Genomic DNA, 27,554 nt, shown 5'->3' with positions numbered 1-27,554 from the left:
ATTGCTCCTACTACTGTTGGAACTGTCTGGGTATTCTTCCAAACTGCCCTCATTTTTGCCTGCAGATCCTGGTATTTAATGACTTTGTGTCTCTCTGTACAAGACACTATAATCAGAGTGTGTAATAATTGTAGTGATCGATGCTACTTTTGTCTTCTTTTCATGGACTAGTATATCTGGTTTTCCTACATCTGTTTTTTAAACTGTTGGTAATGGGTGATCCCATGACAAATAAACTTCTCATCATTCTCTGCAATGCATGTACCTCATGTTTCCAATGTTTTCCAACTATTTCAATATTATAATGTTTGCACAATCCCCAGTGCAACAATCTTGCCATATTATAATGTATTTCAATATATAGACCATCTGCCATTAATGTATCACACCCAGCAACAAGATGCACGACTCTTTCCAGTTCTGTTGTACAGGATCTGCCTTTGTCTGTTTCTCCCACATGCTCAATGGACTTTGTAAACCAATGTGTATGTAGCCCACTGTCCTGGGATGCTAATATCAACGTTTCATCTCTTGCTTTAAGGTCACCTCTCCTTAATCATTCCTGAGTCAGATCCTCATTGACATGAGGTTGTTCCAGGACTGAACTTGCAACTATATTTATGCCTTTTCCACATTTCTTGCCTTCTCATCTAATCCTTCTCCTTATACTCTTTATTTGTTATTTCTGGCACATTCAGTTGCTGACTGATTTTTGTCTACTTCTGGTTTGGTTTACATTCCTGCTTGACATCAATATTATTCCACTAAACTAAACAGAGAAATCATCTTAGATTTGTTCTCTTTGTGTTTGAAAACTTTCACTATGTTTGGATCTGATGAGGTTAACATATATGTATTTAGTTCTACTATTGCAGACCTATACACATAATCAGTTTTGCGGATGCCCATACCTACTTCAGAATGAGGAATATATAATCTTGGTACACACTAATTGTTATATATCATTTGAAAAACATGAAGCACTTTTCTTGTTTTCCAGTCCCATTGATCCAATACCTTTTGGGGGCAGTCAATCCCCCCCCAAACTATAAGTTACAACTGGAACAGCAAATTGACCTATAGCTTGGACTTTGTTCATGTTTTATTGCAGATCATTCAACAATTCGTTAATATTTACGCACTCCATCCTGCTCAAGCTCCTTTATATCATGTTCCTGCCATAGACTGATTGCTTCTTGGTGCTACAGCTTTTCTACTTTAAATTTTGCTTTTGCAAATTTATCAAGCCCAAATAACATTCTTATATCATCTGAGAAAGTTTTGACCGCTTCCAGTTGTGCTTTCATCTCCTCATCTGATGAACTATGCAGTTTTAGATCATACACAAAAGGAAGATGAGAAGTCTTTACACTTTTTTGTTGTCTGGGAACATACCTCTCAACTGTACTGAATTCCTCAGTATTTACCAGTTTTGAGAGCAAAATAATGGGGTGCCATGAATTCCCAAGTGGCCCCCTTTAATTCTCGCATTTTGTGATTTTTTTTTTTAAATTGAAGTTGTTGGCGACATCATCATGTTCAAAGGCAATGACATCAGCTCCGTCAGCCAGACTGCCAGCCTGTGGGAAACTCGGCTGAGGGCTCCCATAGTATATACTCCAGACCTAGAACAGAAATGGACACAAACCTTCCAGTACAATTGTTAGAGTAGCTGAAAAAAATACTGATCACTCATATGAATGTAGGTTCTAGGTTGCAGTCATTTGTCTGTCATACCATAATTTATAAAGCATTATCCAGTGAGGATACAAGTTATTGTATGATGACGTCTGACTGGACTGTGTGAGAAAAATGAACATCTATCTCTTCAGTTGTGTGCAGACAGCACAAGGAATTATTCATTCATTCATTCATCCATTCACCAATGCACTTGCACGCAGCCACACACACAGATATTTACAATAGCAAAGCAGAGCAATAAATATTAATGAGGCCATCTATTTTATGACCCTAGCTATCTTCTTTTCTTTCAAACATTATTTCTAAGAAGTAGACTTGAAGCATGGAGATGGATTGCTGGGAATGAGATAGACACCACTGTCCACTGACGCTGACAGCTTCTTGCAAAGTGTAAATGGGACTCTTGGAGCTTGAATGGTGATGGTGGAGGAGGGGTCCCAAGAGATTCATAAAGAACAGACAGAAGTCCTCAACTGTTAAGAAAAGTTACGACTGAAATTTATTAAACTGTATTTTTTCTTTTGTCCTTTCCCTGACTGCAAGTGGATGACTGCCACTTGTCAGCCCTGTTGGCTGCAAGGTTGTAGACTAGAGGGCAAACCCAGCTGGTGGCAATGAAGTGTTAAACAATTGGGCCATTTAACTTTCAGCGGGATCCTCAATTAGTTTTCAGGAATGGCTTGGAGACCGTGCTGGAAGGAACAACTTGCAAAGAGCATGCAGGCTCATTTATTTTATTTCTTTTTCACTCCTTGTATACTTTCAACTACAAGACACAGACTGACATTACACTTTATAGTTATTTATTTGTTAGTTCTTAGTTAAGCACCTGATTCTGCTCTTATGGCCTGGGTCCTTGTTAAAAAGGTTCACTGACTCATGCAGTTAGCCAGTGTATTTTTTTTACATATCCATCCATCCACACAACCCTTATGTGTTTACCTTTTTACTATATAGTACGCATTCATACATTAAAGGTGTGTGGATTTAGAATAGCAGGATGGGAGGGCGGGCAGCACAGCAGGTAGTAGCAGTGAGTAGAGGAGCTGTTAGTTTTAAAATTTAAGTTAACTTCTGCCAGCCAAGCCAAGCCCAAGAAGAAGCAAGCAGTGAAGTACTTTCTGCAGTGCAGTGCAGCATACCAGAGTCTGATCCACCCAGCTTCTACTCTGCACTCTTGGAATGGTAGAAATTGGAATCCCAGACCCAGCATCATTCAGAGAATTTATCTCCAGCTGTTCAACCTCCTCTGACACTAGAAAAAAAAAGTGTATAGATTCAGCATCATGGTGAAATTCAGTCCATACCAGTATCACCTTTCTCGTTCTGGATGAAGTTTTGCAATGTATTATTGTGTGTGCTGTATACTTTTGGGATGTGTACTTGGCAACAGGTGGAACCAAACCTCTTTTTGCTTATTATTTATTTCTTTATTTTTTTCTGTGTGGCCCTTAGTAGAGTTTCATCATTAAAGTCTTCTGTAGCTGTCACAAGATTCACTGTGTTTTGTTATTGAAGTTTTGCTTACAACACCCGTAGAATTATTTTTCAAAATGGGAGTTTGGGTCACTTCTAAAGAAACTGTTTTTAAATGTACTTGTATAAGCAGTCTGAGCAGCAAACTCTGACTTTTTTAGCACTTGTAGCAGTGCTGAGAATAAAATATTGTGATGATGTGATGTGCGACTCATTTAAATTTGGGGGGACTGTTAGGGCCTGTACTCAGCAGGAATATCTTTGCAGGGTCTATATTATAACATCGAAATCTACAAAGATTGAATGTTATAATATAGAACCCTAAACATCGAAATCCGCAAACATCGAACAGTCAGAATAGCGATTTTTTTTCCCAGGGAAAAAAATCGCTATTCCAACAAACATGCACACAACACAAACACACATAAAAAACAGCAATCCACACACATACACTTAAAATCCTACACCTAAACTAAACTTTACATACTAGCTATCCACTTACCTTAACCCGACCCTAACCCTAAGGTCCGTCACTATTGCACCCTCACCTCACCCGTGCCCTACCCCTAACTCACCTAACCCGCCCCCTAACCCTAACCTACATACAACCGCACACTTACCTGACCCACTGGGAAAGAATTTGGTGTTCTGCACCTTTGCTATTTTCAGCGTTCGACAAAACTGGTTTGACATTATAACATTTGAACTTTATAAAATTCGATGTTATAATATAGACCCATATTTGCATACACCATTTATTTTTATTGTGTTAATGGGGAAATTGACAGATGCGCTAATGCCTTTTGCCTTAGGCTCATACCTCTCATACTCTCAGAGCAAGAAATCTGGACAAAGCCAAAAATAATGGTGGGACAAAGGCCCAAAAATAGGGACAAATTTTAAATATTGCTCCTGTAAACTCCCCTACCCTAATCCTTACTCTAACCTTAACCCATTAAATCCAGCTAATCTGCTCACACATAAACCTCTTTGAATCAATACACCGAATTATCTGAAGTTTGATATCTTTTGACATCAACAATGTAAGCATTCAACTTAAAGTGCACCTACTGCGCTTTGTCAATTAACTACATGTTCAACAAAGTGCATTGAATCTGTATATATATATATATATATATATATATATATATATATATATATATATATATATGACCCAGAACTAAGTACAATGCCTTCTTTGGATGTACCTAACCAGGCATCTGCAACAGCTGGAGTGCCCTCAAAGGTTCCACTGCAGGAGAATCATCCTACACAGATCACCTTATGGTCTTATCCCTGTACACAGTCTCCTATACGTTTCTGAGAGACGATCTATGCCTAGTATATAAGATATCCTCAGATCCAGCAGTGATGAATCTCTTGCACATCCACAAGATAAACAGTGCCAGAAACTTTAGATCTAAAGACCTGAACCTTGTCTGTGAAATAAATAGAACATGCTGGAGAGACTGATTTCTGTCTCAAAGGATTCCTGCACTATGGAATAAGCTCCTCAGCTATATAAAGCAGATTTCTTCCCTGACCCTGTTCAAATGAAACCTTGATCATTGGATGGGAAATCACAAATTCACCACAGGCTGGCCCCCATGTCACTGATGGACAGAGGTCAACAGTAAGTAAATTAATGCCAAACTAACATACCTACCCCACATAACCCTTAGCTACCTCCTTACTAATATACTCCACCATATAGACAACCATGGAACTCTGAGACAAAACTGGGCTGGGTTGCATAGCTAGGCTTATAAATACCCTATATGTTGTTGGCATAAACCTATGAACCTATGAACACATCAACTGACTTACTCAGATCATGATGTGACAGACAATGACTATATAAGTCACTGGATAAATAAATTAAAGCTATCAACTGTTGATTTATCAGCTGCTAGGCAAAACACTGTTACCAAAGTGGGAAATACATGCCAAATTAGAATCCTGCTGATATCTGACAACACATACATTTAAAGAGGATATCACCTGTAGTGTGTAACAATCTTTTATTTGAGGAACAGGCTGCATTGTCCATGTATTATAGCAGGACTTCATGTCTGAACAATATAGACGTTTATGACTGTGGGAGATATAAAAGTGCAATAAAGTAATTTACAGTCATGGGGATGGCCTTTTGAGGTATGACATTAAGAATTCAGCAGTTTTAATGCCTTCAGATACAGTGCATCATATTTACTGTGTAATGGATGTTGTCACTGTTGAAGTGACACCCTGACCCTATGTGCAAAAACAGGCAAAAGAGGCTATGGATGGATGGATACATGGATGGATATGAGGCACATATCACATCATATTCATTATATAACATAACTGATGCAATAAGATGATGCAAAACACTAGAAAAAAGTAATCTGCCACATATCCATATCTACTTAGTTTCATAATACAGGTGGTCACCCCAGCATTATTAATTGTATAAATTGATATGATGGTTATCAGAATGTTTTCCCTAAATAAAGGCCAGGAGCACATGTTGTTTGGTCAGACTTGCAGATAATACTGTAATTAGGACAGGCAAAGGAAAAGGAAAGACAGATATTTGACACAAAAATATAAATCATAATTAAACACATATCAGCACTTCTGTAAGAGAAAATGGACCTGGGTGTTTTTCATGAAAGGTAGTATTACTGATACATCAATAATATTGGGAAAATGCTACATTGGGTGATCAGGAGCTAAGGATGAAGATCATCTGAACTCTGCATGAGATACCACACAGCAGGTGCTGTACAGGGACTCTTTGTAGACAGCAATGTCTTGGGCCAAAATGCTTGTTTCCTATTCACTGGGTACACCATGTACAATTGTTAACCTACTACGTCTTCGAACCCCTTACAAAAAATAGTGCATCCCCTTCCATCTCTGAATTCTACTGTTTTAAATGTGTCTTCCTATGTAATTATTTATATTTTTTAACTGGGGAATTATGACCCATTGTTTTATAGGAGGCTGTAGAGAAAAGCTCCATAATTACTACATGATTAAGTTAATGTAAAAGTGAAGATGCAAAGAGATACAGATGTAGATACATTTAAGATGCCTATTTTTATATGTGTGAAAATGGTTAAAGTAATTAAGTATTATCACATGACATAAGGAGATGAAGAATAACAAGAACATATAGGCCAGATTGGTCTTGTGTTACAGGTACAAGACCGCTAGGTCTGCATATGATCCCCAAAAGCATGCCTAAAAGACGTATTTGAGAACAGTTGCAGAGAATATAGTCACAGCAGTAAGCTCAAAAGAACTGACCCTTTCAAATGTGAATGCTGTTTAGTTGTAGCTAAATACAGTACAAGACACTTAAACTGGGCATGGTTATAGGAGACAGATGCTTAAGCCAGATGCCACTAGAAAATTATATGAGCAGTCCAGTTTTCTTCTTTATAAAAATAACTTTATACTGGACCTGGAACACATACTGCAGCAGAAAGTTTAAGCAGTTAAACCTAAGTGCTACACTATGCACTTCTAACCTATTCTATAGGCCATTAAAGCAGGGGAAGGAAAGTCTCCAATATATAACACTCAGTCTCAAACACATTCCAGTGTGTTTATCATAACTAATCCTAGCTAGTCGATAATTGTACACATTGTTATTAAGTACATAATTCCAATGCTAAATAACTGAACAACTATATAATAAAACTGGTATCATGAAAATTAATAAAATAATTGTAGCATAATTGTGGTAAGAGCCACATGTATTGGAGAATGAATGACTGAACTGACTGAATATTAGTAGATTTTAAGGAGATGTTATAATATAATGTTAGAAACTTTAATGATATTAACAATTTCATCTATTCCGTCAAACTGGGACACTTAAGACAAAGTAACTTTAGGCTGCATATACAGTAATGCCGAAGGTACAGCAAGTACCTACAATAATCAGCAAAATATAGTTTGATCAACTTGTTCATTACAAGTGGCTTTCCCTCTACATCTGACTTAGGCACTGATTTGAAGGCCACTTATTTGGGTAATGTAGCACTGAATGTTCATTTCATACAAGAAATATATTAACTGTTACAGGTATTCCAGCCTTGTCGGTGTTTTCAGAGAAAGAAAGTAAGTTTTTGATGACTACCTGTGAGAAACTTGGATATTCTGTTATAATTTTGTGCCATGGATCACTACTATTTTGAATGAAGATTATTTACTAGTCATGGAAAATGTAGAAATGTAGGTAGTAAGTCTTTCCAAATTGCCAAGTCTATAAGTACTGTACAAAACTGCTTGGAACAATATAGTATATTTAGTGAAACTTCAAATGTGAGTCAAGATACACAGGAAGTATTGATGTCTGAAGTGTAAAATGTGTTGACTGTATACTACAATGGTTGAGCTTACACATTTTTGTCTGAAATATTCCCCTTACTCCACGGTACAGCGATACACTGTTTACAGAGTTAATGGGTCTGTATTATTTAATCAAAGATTTCTAACTTTGAACACCATATGACCAACACCATATGGTTGAAGTTAGAAAACTTCGAATATGTAAAAAAAAAACAAGAAAACACTAAACCCTAAAGTAAGGGTTGTAGGCAGGGGGTCAAGCCCCCCTGCACCCCCACACCCCCCACTCTTTAAATATAAAAACTTTAAGACCGCACTATAATGCGGTAAAGAGAAGACTTCCCTTTATTGCACTGTAGTGTGATCACGGAGTTAGTATCTTCAAAGAGCGGGGGTGCAGGGAGGCTTGCCCCCCTACTTTAACATTTAAGGTGATCTCGCCCGTATTCAAAGTTTTCTAACTTCAACCATATGGTGTCGGCCATATAGTATTCGAAGTTACAAATCTTTGATTAGATAATATATGACCCAGACTTAATATATATATATATATATATATATATATATATATATATATATATATAGGTGTACTGCTTTTTTTCTAAAATGTTTTTATTCAACATCTGTTTAGTCAACTGCATTTCATCAACTAAACAGATAGCCAACAGGTGTGCAAGACCACACAATTTTTGGGAGTTGAAGAATATGCCCTTTTCTTGATTTTGCATTATCCTGGAGTTAGTGTACATAATTAGGAGTCCCCCCTCAATTTTTGTTATTGTTATTTTTAAATTTTTAAACAACTACCAGTGTTGTTTCTCAGTGTATAAGTAGTAGTGTGTCAACATTCAGTGTATAAGTAGTAGTGTGTCAACATTTACATTGTCACTGTTTTGTGGTCAATGTTTGTAACACCAATGTTTTGGTCTTTTGAGAAAAATAAGTAATTGTGTGTGTGTGTGTGTGTGTGTAGATATAGATATAGATACATACCTATAGATATAAAGCAGCTGGGCATGTTTAATGTTCTAAATTATTGGTTGAGTTGGGATTAGCTGGCATAATTTCTCTTATTCACATTTTGTTGACTGCTAGAATTCTGTGGGACTTTGGACTGGCTGACATAATTTGTCTGATTCATATTTTGTTAACTGCTAGAATTCTTTGAGAGTGGATGGGATGGCATAATTTGTCTCATTCACATTTTGCTAAAGAATTCTGTGAGACAGCTACTTGTTCCCTGCAACGCCCATTGTAGAGATTATTCTATGGTGTTATGCCATCATGGACCTCTCTCAAATCATCAGACAAGACATACATATACCCCTGACCCACCCAATCGGCTTTCCATTCAAAGGATCCTGCCTGCCTGTTACTAAGTGGATTTCTTTTCTGAAAATGTGACAGGGGGTCATGTGAGAGGCAAATCTGTGCACACAGCATGCCTCGACTTGGCAAAGGCCTTTGACACAATCCCACACTCAGGCATTACTGATAAACTTAGCAAACTGAAGGTAACCCCCTTTGTTTTAAGGTGGGTTGCCAACTGGCTCACAATATGGCCACATGCTATCAAAGTGGGCGACTCCACATCAACCAGTGGACCTGTCACCAGTGGGGTACCACAAGGTTCGGTGCTGAGCTCCCTACTGTTTGGTATACTTCTTCAGAGTTCAGGCCACACAACTATAAGACATTGACCAAGTTTGCAGACAACTGCAAAACTGGGGTGCAATTTGAATCCCCAAATGATGTCAGTAGTATTTTTAGAGAGGGTTACACAGAGGACCAATGACTGTCTTAATCACACAGTTCATACTGAATGCATAGAAATGCATCTTTCATTCCCTTTGGGAACAGTAATGAATCCCCCAAAGCGATACTCCAGTATACTAGAGGAGGTCTTACACACAATGACTGGTGTCTTAATAATCTGATCTCATACTGAATACATAAATGCATCTTCATTCCCTTTAGTAAAAACAATGTCTCTTCTCACTACTAATCAAGCTTCCATAATTGAGTATAATGCCCCTTTCAGCATGTACTGTACAAAAAGCAACTGGCAAGACCAACAAGTAGAGGTTTCAAATTAACAATACCCTATGTACCATTGAAGTGGTAAGAGATCTGGGATTGCAAGTAAACCAACAATCTAAACTTACACCATGTGTACTGTGTAGTGTAGTAAGCTAAGGCTTTCGCACACACTTAGTTTAAAAAGACACATTCCTCTAAAGCAAAAGAGGTTATAACCCCTCTATACTCATCACTAATCAAGCCCATAATTGAGTATAATGCCCCTTTCAGCATGTACTGTACAAAAGCAACTGGCAAGACCGCAGAGGTTTCTAACTAAGAAGAACAAGGGACGCAGCACATGCCTTACACAGACCAAGTAAAGTTCCTGTCACTATACTCAGTGTCATATAGACTTCTTAGGGAAGACTTAAACCTGGCTTACAGAGCAATCTCCAACCCAAACCTAATGAATTTTCTGCACATCTGTAAATCAAACAAGACTACAGTTACCTATTTCAGGAACCTAAATATGGCCTGTGACTTGACTAGGACGTGCTGGCAGGACAGATCTGTAATCAAAACAGTTCTGATTACCTTCCAGGAACCTAAATATGGCCTGTGACTTGACTAGGACGTGCTGGCAGGACAGATTTGTCTCCCAGCGACTGCCGCATCTTAGGAATAGGCTGCCAATTTATGTGAAGTAGAGCACCTCTATGGCACTGTTCAAAAGGAACTTGGACGAGTGGATGGAGCACTGTAAATTCTTACCAGGGATAGCACCCACAACCCTCCAGGACATGGGCAGTCATTTATAAATACAGTCTTGGGTATTGACTAGAGTTTCAGTGGTATTAGATTGGGATAAAGGGGCTGAAATGACCTCTAAGCTGGTTTGATCCCTAGTAGGCTGGCTTTGAAATGACCTCTGGGTTGATAATTCTAAGTAAGGCTTGAAATGACCTCTGGGTTGATACCCTAGTAATGTCCTATGATCCTATGATCCTATGATCTAATTTTGATTAGACATGTTCAATATCATAAATGTCAACAAATTGGGTCTTACACTCTTGCAGTGCAAATTTGTGGTTAATTACAGTAGCCGCTTTGCTTTAAAGTTCTTGCAGTGCTGTGTGTGGTTAATTACAGTAGCCGCTTTGCTTTAAAGTTCAAACTTAAGACTGTGGGCAATTATGATTGACAAGAATTTTATAGATGCAATGACTTTTATATTAGAATTATTACTCGAATCTATTACAAAAAAAGCATTCAGGAAAGACATTGTGAAACTTAAAGATAAAGAACTTGACTTTAGTTTTAGATGTGTTCAGTATAATAGCTAGTTGTAAGGCTGGACACACACACACACACACACACACACACACACACACACACACACACACACACACACACACACACACACACAGACACACACACACGCAGCAAGTACAAGTTTCCATTTAATATTACATTTACCTGATATTGGAGGTTAGACAGAGAAATATATAATCAATTACCTTTTCTGCAGAGTCTAGTGGAACACAGGCACAGGAAGTAGTGTTTTTCACATTAACTTTTACTGATATTGAGTCCCTTTGGATAGTACTTGGGAGTTGATAAGATGGCAAAATACAAGTCAAAGTATCAGGAAAAGCCTAGCCACCAGCCTCCTTCTGGGATTTATTATTTATAACCATGTTACAATTAGGTGGGGGGATTTCAGAATCCTTAGTATAGGGATATATTTGTTTTTCAGAAATTGCAAGTATGTCAGGTTTAGAGTGATGAGGTCAACTGCACAGCAGCAGTAGAGGCAGCAACAGGGCACAGCAACTATCTGATGGCCTAATCAAAATTGTCCCCCTCAGACCTTATCCTTTCAACAAAAACTGCCCTCCTCAGACCTTGTCCCTTAGTCCCTACTACCCCTATTTCCCTTTATCATAATTAGGATTAGCTGCATTAAAAACTATCTTTGTTAAGTAACTCCCTACTCTGTAAGAGACAAAAGTACAACAATATTATCATTTTAAACAGATTTTCTAAAAAGAACATATATTTACTGCTGAAACCTCCCTTTATCAATGCGATCACAGTCACTCTAAGCAAAACAGAATTAGCCACCCAGGTGGTACTTCAGTCATGACTAATGATTTATGGCTTGAAAATAATCTTTAAACAATCCGCTGCCACTTCCATGAGGGCACCAACCAGGACACATTGCTTTATAGCCAGAATATGTGTCCCAGTATGTCACATTGTAGTTCTGTATTTGCCACAAAAAGTGTAATTTTGTTTTGCATACACTATATGTTGGTGCAGCGGTTAGCGTTGACGCCTCACAGCAAGAGGTTCTCTGGTTTGATCCTCGGCTGGAGTGCCTTCTGTGTGAAGTGTGCATGTCCTCCCTGTGGTCATGTGGGTTTCCTCCGGGTGCTCTGGTTTCCTCCCACATCCCAAAGACATGCTGTAGGTGGATTGGACACACTAAATTGTCTCTAGGCATGAGTGTGTGCATGTGTGTGCCTTCTGTGGAAGGTTGGGTTCTGGGATGGCAACTTGACACCATAAAAACTCCACTGCCAATCATGAGCAGACGGTGATCCACTGTGGCGACCGCTAACCAGGAAAAGCCAAAGAAGAAGAAGAAGATACACTATATGTTGATGTTGACAATCCTTAAGTTTAATTCCATCTGCTGTAAAGGATCAGTAGGACCTTTGTAAGAGAGATCCATGGCTAAGTCAAATATTACATTTAAAGGTCAGAGATTTTTGTAAGCCCTTAATGAAACCTAAATAAATGAGAAAAGCTAAGAACATAAAGATAAACCACTTTAAACTTTTCTCCAGGTAATGCTGGGAGTGCTTTCATTTCACTCTAATAACTGATTAGATGTTGACATATTGATTTGTACATGAGCAGTTGTAACTGCAATAGCTCATGTCATAGATTTCTAACCTTAAAACGCCCTCATGGAGATGATTTTATAAAACACTTACTTTATCTGTCACAAAATCTTCTTCACATTACTGAAAGGCAAAACACAGTATAGCTTCAGATTTTGTCCTCTCTTTTTACATTGCTTTATCAATTCTCTTCTAAAATGTTTTTGTACAGGTTATAGTATGTGTAAAATGGAGGAGAAAAAACATTACTTTACTACATGACAAATTATGAGATAATCATGATTATAAACTATATTTGCATAGTATAGCAATCTATCTATTTGTCTACATGTAACACTGCATCTAATATTTTAGAGATGCAGTCATGACATTGACTTGGTAGCCATATCTGAAACCTAGTCAGTAAACTTACCATTGGCTCATGAATTAACAGCTTTATTTCCATTTACATTGCAGCCAAGAACACATATTTTTTTCAGCATCATCTGCAAGCACTGTCATAACCCAATACCATTCTCTGCACTCAGCAACAGCTGTAAGAACACTAAAATGTGTTAAACAATTTCATGTTTATTTACTCATGCTGTAACAGTATCTAATTAAAGCAAAGAAACATGTCAGTGCAGTATAACTTCTATCACTCTATTATAGTCTTGAAGAAAGGTTCTTTAAGATTACCCCTTTTGTGTTCCCTAATTGTGCCACCAAACCACTAAATAATGTATTACTCCACTGTTTAATAAAACATTTGATTATGGAAAGGGCACTTGCAAAACTATATTATCACTTGTAAAATAAGATATTCATACTATAAACTTTTATATTGTCTTCCCATTCAGCCTTAATGATGTCTGTGCCCTGAAAGGTCCATTAGTGACAGAAAAAATAGTCACTTTTTAGGAGCATCAGACATGTACCAAAATTATACAAATACTATGAGAAGAGACAACAGAGAATACCTCTACTGATCATTTGTGCTACCAGAGTGCAAAATTTGCCATATTATGTCAGCCTTTGAGCACAGAATGCAGAGCACAATTATTTAGGCTTTGTTGATCAGGTTAATCACACTAGCTTAGCAGCTTCTTTTCAGGGAGACCCTCTACAACCCATATCTTCGTCCTTCCCTACTATCCTACAGCAAGGAGGCTAGTCACAGATCTTTCCCTTGCCAGTTAAGACCCATTCCCAGGACAGCAGCAGACCTTGTAAATTGCATCATGGGGGACAAGTCCTGGCTTTCTCTCATGCTGGCTGGTGTCCTCCTTGGGTTGAGTTCAGGGGCTAAACTACAGTGTTGGAGATTTCAGAAAAGGAGCAGTTAACTCACTTGCCACAGTGTGGATGGCTCTGTATAAGCTTGGGAAGGGAGGTTTGTAATTTCTAACCTCATTTGTGTTCTTGGTGGGAGGTGGGCTGTGCAGTAGGATCTAGTGAGAGACATCACTGTTTTTGCAAATTATGTATTTATGAGCGATGCTCATCTTCAGGTAGGATTATTGATACTTCCCTGACCTTCACCAGAAAAACATATCAAGAACACCCTAAGCATGTGTCTTCCTGCCCTCCTCTTCAAATAGATGTGAACATGTTATGCCTCTTCACTCCTCTCTTCCCCATGCTGTCTCCACCAAGTTGCTAACCAAATTTGGTTCTTTTGAGCTGCAGTCAGAGCTTTATCTTCCTATGCCATTACAGTAGCAGGATGCATTCATATTTAGCAGCATTCTCTATGAGAAACATTATCATCTGCTGGCAAAGTAGTGTGTTGCTTGCACACACATGTCAATTGCTAAGAAATTAAGAGAAATTATTTGATTGCTGTTGATTAGTGGTTATGGATCAGCAGTTCTTCGAGGAAACAATCTGTTGTTATAAATTAGATATCTGATGATATAACAGTAATCATAATAAACAGCCACCCACAGAAGAAATTCCACAAAATTAGGCACCAGTGAATTTCTTAGATTTATTAAACTTGATAACAATGATAATACAACTGGCAACAGCAATATAAAGTACCGTAGCATTTCTAATACACAGACTCTTCAAGATTTAAATTTCCAATATTTGCCCAAGTTAAAATAATCTAAGCCAAAATTATTGAATTCATTATGAAAGCAAACATACAATTGGCCATATGAATATATAGTAGGAAGATTCCATCATTTAAAGACACAACCCAACTAGGCATCAATCTATATGTTACCAGATGGGTAGCAAACTGGCTCACTAATAGAACCCACCTTGTCAAAATAGTGGAAGCCACCTCAAGTAGTAGACCCGTAACAAACTGTGTACCCCAGGGATTGGTCTTGGGCCCTCTACTGTTTGGGATATACTTCTTGGAGGTGCAGGCCAAATCTAGTGGGCTATGGCTTATCAGGTTTGCAGATGACTGCAAGCTGGGTGCAGTCATCAATTCCCCTAGTGATGTGGATATCCTCCAAGAGGGTCTCACCCAAACAAACGACTGGTGCCAGAAACATGGCCTCAAACTGAATGCCAAAAAATGCATCATCACCCCTTTTGGGGAGAGTGATGTTCCCACAAATTACTGCATTGATAATTAGGTACTAAGCACACAATCAGTCGTGAGGGACTTGGGCACCCAGGTTGATAGCAAACTGACTTTTGACCACCATATTACCTCCATTGTACGGAAAGCTTTCTACATGGCCCACCTCATTAGTAAGGGTACCTCATCCAGGGACAAGGTGGTCATAACATCCTTGCATTCCTCCCTTATAAGACCCGTTATTGAGAACAACACCCTTTTGGCATGTTCTCTCATAAAGCACATGCAGCATCTGGAGAGACCACAGAGGTTACTCACCCAGAGAATCCAGGGCCTCAAACATCTACCCTACACAGATAGGCTAAAAGTCTTGTCCCTCTACTCAATCTCCTGCAGACTCCTTAGTGGTGACATCTGTCTGGCATACAAAGCAATCTGATGGGACTGCTGCATATCTGCAAGTCAAGCTCCACTCGAGTAACCCACACTTGACCTCAACCTGGTCTGTGACATCAATGTGACTTGTTGGTGGGACAGATTTGTGTCCCAGGGACTCCCACTTTTGTAGAATAGACTTCCTCTCCATGTATAGCAGAATACCTCATTAAACCTTTTTAAGTGCAACCTGGATAACTGAATGGGGAACAGAAAATACACCCCTGGAATTCTACCTGTGTCCCTGCTGGACAATAGCATAGGGTGCTGACTTGTTGGAACATTGCCTAAATTCTTGGCTAGGCTTGTAAGGGCCTCAGGGCCAATAGCTGAGTAACTTCTTATCATCATCTTATTTCGGCTGTTCCCATTAGGGGTTGCTATAGCGGATCACCTGTTTCCATTTCTTCCTGTCCTCTGCATCTTGCTCTGTCACACCAACCAGCTGCATGTCCTCTCTCACCACATCCATAAACCTTATCTTAGGCCTTCTTCATTTCCTGTTACCTGGTAGCTTCATCCTTAGCATCTTTTTCTCAATATACTCAGCATCCCTCCTCAGCACATGTCCAAACCAATGTAATCTTGCCTCTCTGGCTTTGTCTCCAAACCTTCCAACCTGGGCTGACATTCTAATATACTTATTCCTAATCCTGTCCGCCCTCGTCACTCCCAGTGCAAATCTTAACATCTTTAACTCTGCCACATCCAGCCCAAACTCCTGCCTTTTTGTCAGTGCCACTGTCTCCAACCCATATAACATAGCTGGTCTCACTACCCTCTTGTAGACCTTCCCTTTCACTCTTACAGGTACTCATCTGTCACAAATCACTCCTGACACTCTTCTCCACCCACTCCATCCTGCCTGTACTCTCTTCTTCACCTCTCTTCCACACTCACCATTACTCTGAACTATTGACTCCAAGTATTTAAACTCATCCACCTTCACCACCTCTACTCCTTGCATCCTCACCATTCTTCTATCCTCCCTCTCATTCACACACATATATTCTGTCTTAGTCCTGCTGACCTTCATTCCTCTTCTCTCTAGAGCATATCTCCATCTCTTCAGGGTCTCCTCCACCTGTTCCCTACTCTCACTACAGATCACAATGTCATCTGCAAACATCATAGTCCATGGGGACTCCTGTCTGATCTTGTCTGTCAACCTGTCCATCACCATTGCAAATAAGAAAGGGCTCAGAACTGATCCTTGATGTAACCCGACCTCCACCTTAAACGCATCCGTCACTCCCACCGCAGACCTTACCGCTGTCACGCTACCCTTGTACATATCCTGTAAGACTCTTACATACTTCTCTGACACTCCTGACTTCCTCATATAATACCACAATGCCGAGTAACTTCCTATGATCCTATGAAATACTTCAAATATATAACTAACACATAAAGAAAACATCTAGTACAGCTATCCAATTACCTAATTAACATACCATGACAACCCATTTAATGCTATAAGAATGATTTTAAATTAAATATCTCATTCAGACCTTAATGGTTATTACTTCTGTAGGTAGGGAATCCAATATTTTTCTCTGTTTATTTTATTTTTGTTGATCAGGTAAGCCCACTAGACACAAATGTAACTTTTCAGAAGTGACACCGAAGCACTGTCTGGTTAACTGATTTGCTCAGAGTCACAGAGTAGGCAAACAGAGGTGGAAGGAATCAAACACTGTAACCTAAGCACAAAAAAACAGCTCATTGCTTCAGTCCTCTGCACTAACATCCATATTTTGTTCTAAATAACTTAAACTATTTCTCCTAAATGGAGCTTTTACACCTTCAAATTTTAGACCAGATTATTATCATGACAATAAGCAAAATGATTACTTACGGGTCTGTCTAATTTGTTGGGCATGCATATGGAGCATGCTGGTCATACTTTCATCATATATGTTAAAAAAGTAGACCAAAACATAGGCTACAGATATAGTCTCACAGATAAGCAGTTTATTAATTTTCACAGCTTTGCTATTTACAAAACTTTAAAATTCTGAAATGTTGGATCCATGTTTACAAATAACACAATTAAAGAATTTCCTAAAAGCTGTGGTTATAGAAGCTAGCAATTCTTGTTTCTTCAACTTACATGTGCGCACACATACATGAGCAAGCACAAATACATGCGCGCACAAACACACACACACACACACACACACACACACACACACACACACACACACACACACACACACACACATTCACATCTGTACGTGTGAATATATATAGTTATGCATATATCTATGTCTAGCCATCTATATCTATATCTATATCTATATCTATATCTATATCTATATCTATATCTATATCTATATCTGTATCTATATCCATTTACCTAGCTAGCTAGTTCTCTGTCTTCCTAAGAGTAGACTCTAGATAAATGGTTTAATAAAAGCAATATCTGGTAAAATGTGTAATATACCTCTTAAGCTCTTAGCACAAGAATTTTGGACTAATCTAAAACTAATGTAGTGAACTAAGGCAAAGTCAGTGCCAATGTTTACATATTTCTCTTAGAAAGTTGCTGGAATAACAGGTTTTACATTAACATGCATTTTCTGAGGGATATTAAGTCTGAAACTGAAATGTCTATTATTTAGTAACTTCAACCCTCAATAATTTTCCAGAAAACCATAAACTTTATGAGGACCAGACCAAAAATATGAGCAAAAATCTGGACATTCTGTGAAATTCTGGACATTTTAGAGGCGTGTTGTATTTTTTATCTGTATCCTTAGAATGTCATCAAAGTTTATCCACCTGTTTAGTGTCTCATCACAATTCTGGCCACATCATCAGGTCTATGAAAAGTTTTCTAACCACTGAAAAATTAAACTTCCCACAATTCACAAGCAAAACATGTTCACCCCAAAATATCTTAGTTTACCTTCAAAAATTAAAATAATAATAATAATAATACAAAAACTGCACTTACCTTAACAAAGTAAGTAAAACTAAAAAAAAAGAAAATTATATCAACCATGGATCACATTTCTCATTCCCTTCAGACCTACTACAGACATTCACCATTAAACCAAATTCCCTATTCGTAGGAGACTTTAACTACCCATCTATAGACTGGGAAACATACACTGCCTCAATGTCACAGGCACAAATATTCCTGGACTTTATTAAAACAAATACCTTTGACCAAATAATCTGCACACCCACCAGAGGTTCCAATATAGTGGACCTGGTAATCAATGATTTAAAAGAGTGTTGCATACCACCCAGTGCCACATCCTCACTGGTGAGGTCAGACCACAAATCTGTCTCTTTTGAAATAAAAATCAAGCAAACCCTGTAACAGTTGAGAACTATTGTAAAGCAAACTACATCCTATTATTTGATAGTTTGTCAAAATTCAGTATCCCTCCTAACCCCGAGTTCACATCAACCTATGCGGAAGTGTTCACTGAGACCCTGTACAACCATGTAAATAACTGTATAGAGGCTTCTGTACCTACTTGAGGTAAGCCCTAAACAAACTCTAAAAATAAACCACACTGGTGGAATCCTAACTTTATTAGGGTATATAACAAAAGAAAAAAAATCATGGCTTAGAGCAACTCCCATAATGACAAGAGCTCTCAAATTAAACTAAAGAGGAAACAAAGGGCTAATTACATACAACAAGGCCAGTTACATGGTCCAGATAGCCTGTCAGGGCTAAAGACAACCACAAGGCCTTCATATTCCATGTTTGAAACCTCAAAGGCAGCACACATCAGTGTCCCTAACTGGTGGTCAATGGTACCACCTTCACTGAGTAGAGTGACATAGCAAAAATGCTGGTGGACAAATTCAGTTCAAAATTTATACCCCTACTCCCTCCCTGCCTACCCTATGAAATGCATACCAGCATAAACCCTCCCAGCTATTAGAAGGAGCAGGTCCTGGCAGTGCTTGCTAAAACCAAAAACAAAGCCTCAGTGGGCCAGCAATATCTCAGGATTCCTCCTGAACAGCTTGAAACATGGCTTATTAGGACCAACTGAGTCACTTTTCAACTATAGCTCCAGAACAGGTTTTATACCACAAGAATGGAGGACTGCAATGGTTATCCCACTTCACAAGGGTGGACCATTAATTGACCCTGGAAACAACAGACCCATTAGTCTGACTAGTCTAATATACAACGCCATGGAATGAACTATCATAGAAATGATCAACAACAATATACACAACCTTCAGAAACTGGACCTGACCCGGTTTGGCTTTTTCAGTGGAAGGTCATGCCTAATAAATATAGTGGACTTCTTTGAGAAGATCATCAAGGCAATGGATGTGGGGAAAACAGTGCACCACATACCTTGGTCTGGCTAAGGTGTTTGCTTGTATTGTCAGGCTCTGGATTGCATTGCATAAGTGGAAATTCCTTAAGATTCCAAGAGCAAGTTATTTCTTACACTTATTTCACTGAATTGCACTTCTGAAATGATTATAATTGTGCTATACAGTTGATCTACTATATTTTTGCACTGTTATAAAGCTTTTTTTTATTGTCTCACTGCATTTATGTACTGTTTTAAACTGTTTTAATATTACTTAACTGTAAACTGCTTTTTCATACTGAGAGTTGTATTTTCTGTTTGTGATTGCTCTATCCAAACTTTTCTGTGCATTTTTGTCTGTTAAAAGCATTCTCTAGTCTGCTCCTTGATCTGTTTATAATTTTCATTTAGTGGCTACAGCTAGGAACTGTAATAGTGTGCATTACTATAATTGCTTTTTTTTATTTAAATTACTAAATTGTAAACTGCTTTTTCATACTGAGACTTGGATTTTCTCTTTGTGGGTGTTCTTTCTATGTTTTTAAAGTGATGTTTATGTGTTCTGCTCAGGTGGCATAATCTTGATAGAGGCCTGCTGTGTAGGCTGGAAGTTTTGTTTGTGTTTATGGCAGACATTTTCTGCTGATTGTCTTAATTATTTAGAGTAACAAGGTCTCCTGACCTTCTGTAGTACAAGTGATTGGGTAATAGCAGGGGCTGAGGAGTAATCTGATCTTCCCAACTATTCCATTCTTACTACTACACCCCTGTGTCTTATAAAGGCTCTGCTTATATTGTCAAGCTCTGGATTGCATTGCATAACTGGAAATTCCTTAAGATTCAAAGAGCAGGCTAAGTTATTTCTTACATTTATTTCACTGAATTGCACTTCTGAAATGCTTATAATTGTGCTATACAGTTGATCTACTATATTTTTGCACTGTTATAAGGCTTTTTTATTGTTTCGCTGCATTTATATACTGTTTTAAACTGTTTTAACATTACTTAACTGTAAACTGCTTTTTCATACTGAGAGTTGTATTTTCTGTTTGTGATTGCACTATCTGAACTTTTCTGTGCATTTTTGTCTGTAAAAAGCATTCTCTAGTCTGCTCCTTGATCTGTTTAGAACTTTCATTTTATGGCTACAGCTAGGAACAGTAATAGTGTGCATTACTATAATTGTTTTTTTTTATTTAAATTACTAAATTGTAAACTGCTTTTTCATAATGAGACTTGGATTTTCTCTTTGTGGGTGTTCTTTCTATGCTTTTAAAGTGAGGGCTCTGTGTTCTGCTCAGGTGGCATAGTCTTGATAGAGGCCTGTTGTGTAGGCTGGAAGTTTTGTTTGTGTTTCTGGCAGCCATATTCTGCTGATTGTCTTTATTATTGAGAGTAACAAGGCCTCCTGACCTTCTGTAGTACGAGGGATTGTTTAATAGCAGGGGCTGAGGAGTAATCTGATCTTCCCAACTCTTCCATTCTTACTACTATATAAACCCTTTGTCTTATAAAGGCTCTGCTTATATTTTCAGGCTCTGGATTGCATTGCATAAGTGGAAATTCCTTAAGATTCCAAGAGCAGGCTAAGTTATTTCTTACACTTATTTCACTGAATTGCACTTGTGAAATGCTTATAATTGTGCTATACAGTTGATCTACTATATTTGTGCACTGTTATAAAGCTTTTTTATTGTTTCACTGCTTTTATACACTGTTTTAAACTGTTTTAACATTACTTAACTGTAAACTGCTTTTTCATACTGAGAGTTGTATTTTCTGTTTGTGATTGCACTATCCGAACTTTTCTGTGCATTTATGTCTGTTAAAAGCATTTTCTAGTCTGCTCCTTGATCTGTTTAAAACTTTCATTTAGTGGCTACAGCTAGGAACTGTAATAGTGTGCATTACTATAATTGTTTTTTTTATTTAAATTACTAAATTGTAAACTGCTTTTTCATACTGAGACTTTGATTTTCTCTTTGTGGGTGTTCTTTCTATGCTTTTAAAGTGAGGTTTCTGTGTTCTGCTCAGGTGGCATAATCTTGATAGAGGCCTGTTGTGTAAGCTGCAAGTTTTGTTTGTGTTTATGGCAGTCATTTTCTGCTGATTGTCTTCATTATTGAGAGTAACAAGTCCTCTTTACCTTCTGTAGTACGAGTGATTGGGCAATAGTAGGGGCTAAGGAGTAATCTGATCTTCCCAACTCTTCCATTCTTACTGCTATATAAACTCTGTGTCTTATAAAGGCTCTGCTTGTATTGTCAGGCTCTGGATTGCATTGCATAAGTGGAAATTCAATAAGATTCCAAGAGCAGGCTTAGTTATTTTTTACACTTATTTCACTGAATTGGACTTCTGAAATGCTTATAATTCTGCTATACAGTTGATCTACTATATTTTTGCACTGTTACAAAGCTTTTTTTATTGTTTCACTGCTTTTATGTACTGTTTTACACTGTTTTAACATTACTTAACTGTAAACTGCTTTTTCATACTGAGAGTTGTATTTCCTGTTTGTGATTGCTCTATCCAAAATTTTCTGTGCATTTTTATCTGTTAAAAGCATTCTCTAGTCTGCTCCTTGATCTGTTTAAAACTTTTGTTTAGTGGCTCGAGCTAGGAACTGTAATAGTGTGCATTACTATAATTGTTTTATTTATTTAAACTTCTAAATTGTAAACTGCTTTTTCATAGTGAGACTTGGATTTTCTCTTTGTGGGTGTTCTTTCTATGCTTTTGAAGTGAGGTTTCTGTGTTCTGCTCAGGTGGCATAATCTTGATAGAGGCCTGTTGTGTAGGCTGGAAGTTTTGTTTGTTTTTCTGGCAGCCATTTTCTGCTGATTGTCTTCATTATTGAGAGTAACAAGGCCTCCTGACCTTCTGTAGTACGAGTGATTGGGTAATAGCAGGGGCTGAGGAGTAATCTGATCTTCCCAACTCTTCCATTCTTACTGCTATATAAACCCTGTGTCTTATAAAGGCTCTGCTTGTATTGTCAGGCTCTGGATTGCAGTGCATAACTGGAAATTCCTTAAGATTCCAAGAGCAGATACGTTATTTCTTACACTTATTTCATGGAATTGAACTTCTGAAATGCTTATAATTTTGCTTTATAGTTGATCTACTATATTTATGCACTGTAATAAAGCTTTTTTTATTGTTTCACTGCATTTATGTACTGTTTTAAACTGTTTTAACATTACTTAACTTTAAACTGCTTTTTCATACTGAGAGTTGTATTTTCTGTTTGTGATTGCTCTATCCAAACTTTTCTGTGCATTTTTGTCTGTTAAAAGCATTCTCTAGTCTGCTCCTTGATCTGTTTAAAACTTTCGTTTAGTGGCTACAGCTAGGAACTGTAATAGTGTGCATTACTATAATTGTTTTTTTTATTTAAATTACTAAATTGTTAACTGATTTTTCATACTAGACTTGGATTTTCTCTTTGTGGGAGTTCTTTCTATGCTTTTAAAGTGAGGTTTCTGTGTTCTGCTAAGGTGGCATAATCTTCATAGAGGCCTGCTGTGTAGGCTGGAAGTTTTGTTTGTGTTTCTGGCAGCCATTTTCTGCTGATTGTCTTCATTATTGAGAGTAACAAGGTCTCCTGACCTTCTGTAGTACGAGTGATTTTGTAATAGCAGGGACTGAGGAGTAATCTGATCCTCCCAACTCTTCCATTCTTATTGCTATATAAACCCTGTGTCTTATAAAGGCTCTCCTTGTATTGTCACGCTCTGGATTGCATTGCATAAGTGGAAATTCCTTAAGATTCCAAGAGCAGGCTAAGTTATTTCTTACACTTATTTCACTGAATTGCACTTCATAAACACTTATAATTATGCTATACAGTTGATCTACTATATTTCTGCACTGTTATAAAGCTTTTTTTGTTGTTTCACTGCATTTATGTACTGTTTTAAACTGTTTTAACATTACTTAAGTGTAAACTGCTTTTTCATACTGAGAGTTGTATTTTCTGTTTGTGATTGCTCTATCCAAACTTTTCTGTGCATTTTTGTCTGTTAAAAGCATTCTCTAGTCTTTTCCTTAATCTGTTTAAAACTTTCATTTAGTGGCTACAACTAGGAACTGTAATAGTGTGCATTACTATAATTGTTTTTTTTATTTAAATTACTAAATTGTAAACTGCTTTTCATACTGAGACTTGGATTTTCTCTTTGTGGGTGTTCTTTCTATGCTTTTAAAGTGATGTTTCTGTGTTCTGCTCAGGTGGCATAATCTTGATAGAGGCCTGTTGTGTAAGCTGGAAGTTTTGTTTGTGTTTATGGCAGCCATTTTCTGCTGATTGTATTCATTATTGAGAGTAACAAGTCCTCTTTAACTTCTGTAGTATGAGTGATTGGACAATAGCAGGGGCTGAGGAGTAATCTGATCTTCCCAACTCTTCCATTCTTACTGCTATATAAACCCTGTGTCTTAAAAAGGCTCTGCTTGTATTGTCAGGCTGTGGATTGCATTGCATAACTGGAAATTCCTTAAGATTCCAAGAGAAGGCTTAGTTATTTCTTACACTTATTTCATTGAATTGGACTTCTGAACCGCTTATAATTCTGTTATACAGTTGATCTACTATATTTTTGCACTGTTACAAAGCTTTTTTTATTGTTTCACTGCATTTATGTACTGTTTTAAACTGTTTTAACATTACTTAACTGTAAACTGCTTTTTCATACTGATAGTTGTATTTTCTGTTTGTGATTGCTCTATCCGAATATTTCTGTGCATTTTTGTCTCTTAAAAGCATTCCCTAGTCTGCTCCTTGATCTGTTTAAAACTTTCATTTAGTGGCTACAGCTAGGAACTGTAATAGTGTGCTTTAGTATAATTGTTTTTTTTTTATTTAAATTACTAAATTGTAAACCGCTTTTTCATACTGAGACTTGGATGTTCTCTTTGTGGGTGTTCTTTCTATGCTTTTAAAGTGAGGTTTCTGTGTTCCGCTCAGGTGGCATAATTTTGATAGAGGCCTGTTGTGTAGGCTGGAAGTTTATTTGTGTTTCTGGCAGCCATTTTCTGCTGAGTGTCTTTATTATTGAGAGTAACAAGGCCTCCTGACCTTCTGTAGTACGAGTGATTGGGTAATAGCAGGGGCTGATGAGTAATCTGATCTTCCCAACTCTTCCATTCTTACTGCTATATAAACCCTGTGTCTTATAAAGACTCTGCTTGTATTGTCAGGCTCTGGATTGCATTGCATAAGTGGAAATTCCTTAAGATTCCAAGAGCAGGCTAAGTAAATTTCTTACACTTATTTCACTGAATTGCACTTGTGAAATTCTTATAATTGTGCTATACAGTTGATCTACTATATTTTTGCACTGTTATAAAGCTTTTTTGTTTCACTGCATTTATGTACTGTTTTAAACTGTTTTAACATTACTTAACAGTAAACTGCTTTTTCATACTGAGAGTTGTATTTTCTGTTTGTGATTGCTCTGTCTGAACGTTTCCGTGCATTTTTGTTTGTTGAAAGCATTCTCTTGTCTGCTCCTTGATTTGTTTAAAACTTTTATTTAGTGGCTACAGCTAGGAACGGTAATAGTGCGCATTACTATAATTGTTTTTTTTTAATTAAATTACTAAATTGTAAACTGCTTTTTCATACTGAGACTTTGATTTTCTCTTTGTGGGTGTTCTTTCTATGCTTTTAAAGTGAGGATTCTGTGTTCTGCTCAGGTGGCATAATCTTGATAGAGGCCTGTTGTGTAGGCTGGAAGTTTTTTTGTGTTTCTGGCAGCCATTTTCTGCTGATTGTCTCTATTATTGAGAGTAACAAAGCCTCCTGACCTTCTGTAGTACGTGTGATTGGGTAATAGCAGGGGCTGAAGAGTAATCTGATCTTCCCAACTCTTCCATTCTTACTGCTATATAAACCCTGTGTCTTATAAAGGCTCTGCTTGTATTGTCAGGCTCTGTATTGCATTGCATAAGTGGAAATTCCTTAAGATTCCAAGAGCAGACTAAGTTATTTCTTACACTTATTTCACTGAATTGCACTTCTGAAATTCTTTTAATTGTGCTATTCAGTTGATCTACTATATGTTTGCACTGTTATAAAGCTTTTTTTGTTTCACTGCATTTATGTACTGTTTTAAACTGTTTTAACATTACTTAACTGTAAACTGCTTTTTCATACTGAGAGTTGTATTTTCTGTTTGTTATTGCTCTATCCGAAATTTTCTGTGCATTTTTGTCTGTTAAAAGCATTCTCTAGTCTACTCCTTGATCTGTTTAAAACTTTAGTTTAGTGGCTACAGCTAGGAACTGTAATAGTGTGCATTACAATACTTGTTTTTTTTACTTAAATTACTAAATTGTAAACTGCTTTTTCATACTGAGACTTGGATTTTCGCTTTGTGGGTGTTCTTTCTATGCTTTTAAAGTGAAGTTTCTGTGTTCTGCTCAGGTGGCATAATCTTGATAGAGGCATGCTGTGTAGGCTGGAAGTTTTGTTTTTGTTTCTGGCAGCCATTTTCTGCTGATTGTCTTCATTATTGAGAGTAACAAGGCCTCCTGACCTTCTGTAGTACGAGTGATTTTGTAATAGCAGGGACTGAGGAGTAATCTGATCCTCCCAACTCTTCCATTCTTTCTCCTATAAAAACCCTGTGTCTTATAAAGGCTCTGCTTGTATTGTCAGGCTCTGTATTGCATTGCATAAGTGGAAATTCCTTAAGATTCCAAGAGCAGACTAAGTTATTTCTTACACTTATTTCACTGAATTGCACTTCTGAAATTCTTTTAATTGTGCTATTCAGTTGATCTACTATATGTTTGCACTGTTATAAAGCTTTTTTTGTTTCACTGCATTTATGTACTGTTTTAAACTGTTTTAACATTACTTAACTGTAAACTGCTTTTTCATACTGAGACTTTGATTTTCTCTTTGTGGGTGTTCTTTCTATGCTTTTTAAGTGAGGTTTCTGTGTTCTGCTCACGTGGCATAATCTTGATAGAGGCCTGTTGTGTAGGCTGGATGTTTTATTTGTGTTTCTGGCAGCCATTTTCTGCTGATTGTCTTTATTATTGAGAGTAACAAGGCCTCCTGACCTTCTGCAGTACGAGTGATTGGGTAATAGAAGTGGCTGATGAGTAAACTGATCTTCCCAACTCATCCATTCTTACTGCTATATAAACCCTGTGTCTTATAAAGGCTCTGCTTGTATTGTCAGGCTCTGGATTGCATTGCATAACTGGAAATTCCTTAAGATTCCAAGAGCAGGCTAAGTTATTTCTTACACTTATTTCACGGAATTGCACTTCTGAAATGCTTATAATTTTGCTATACAGTTGATCTACTATATTTTTGCACTGTTATAAAGCTTTTTTATTGTTTCACTGCATTTATGTACTGTTTTAAACTGTTTTAACATTTCTTAACTGTAAACTGCTTTTTCATACTGAGAGTTGTATTTTCTGTTTGTGATTGCTCTATCTGAACATTTCTGTGCATTTTTGTCTGTTAAAAGCATTCTCTAGTCTGCTCCTTGATCTGTTTAAAACTTTCATTTAGTTTCTACAGCTAGGAACTGTAATAGTGTGCATTAGTATAATTGTTTTTTTTATTTAAATTACTAAATTGTAAACTGCTTTTTCATACTGAGACTTGGATTTTCTCTTTGTGGGTGTTCTTTCTATGCTTTTAAAGTGATGTTTCTGTGTTCTGCTCAGGTGGCATAATCTTGATAGAGGCCTGTTGTGTAGGCTGGAAGTTTTGTTTGTGTTTCTGGCAGCCATTTTCTGCTGGTTCTTCTTTTTTTAAAAACGGCTTAACCCTGTGTTTATGCCTTGCTTTTTTTTTGGGTATTGATTAAAAAAATTTTTTTA

The sequence above is a fragment of the Protopterus annectens genome, chromosome 2.part2 (genome assembly GCF_019279795.1).
Source record: "Protopterus annectens isolate FY-2018-M chromosome 2.part2, PAN1.0, whole genome shotgun sequence".
Classification (NCBI taxonomy): Eukaryota; Metazoa; Chordata; order Ceratodontiformes; family Protopteridae; genus Protopterus; species Protopterus annectens.
The sequence above is the reverse complement of the archived record's forward strand: the minus strand, read 5'-3'. Positions refer to the sequence as shown.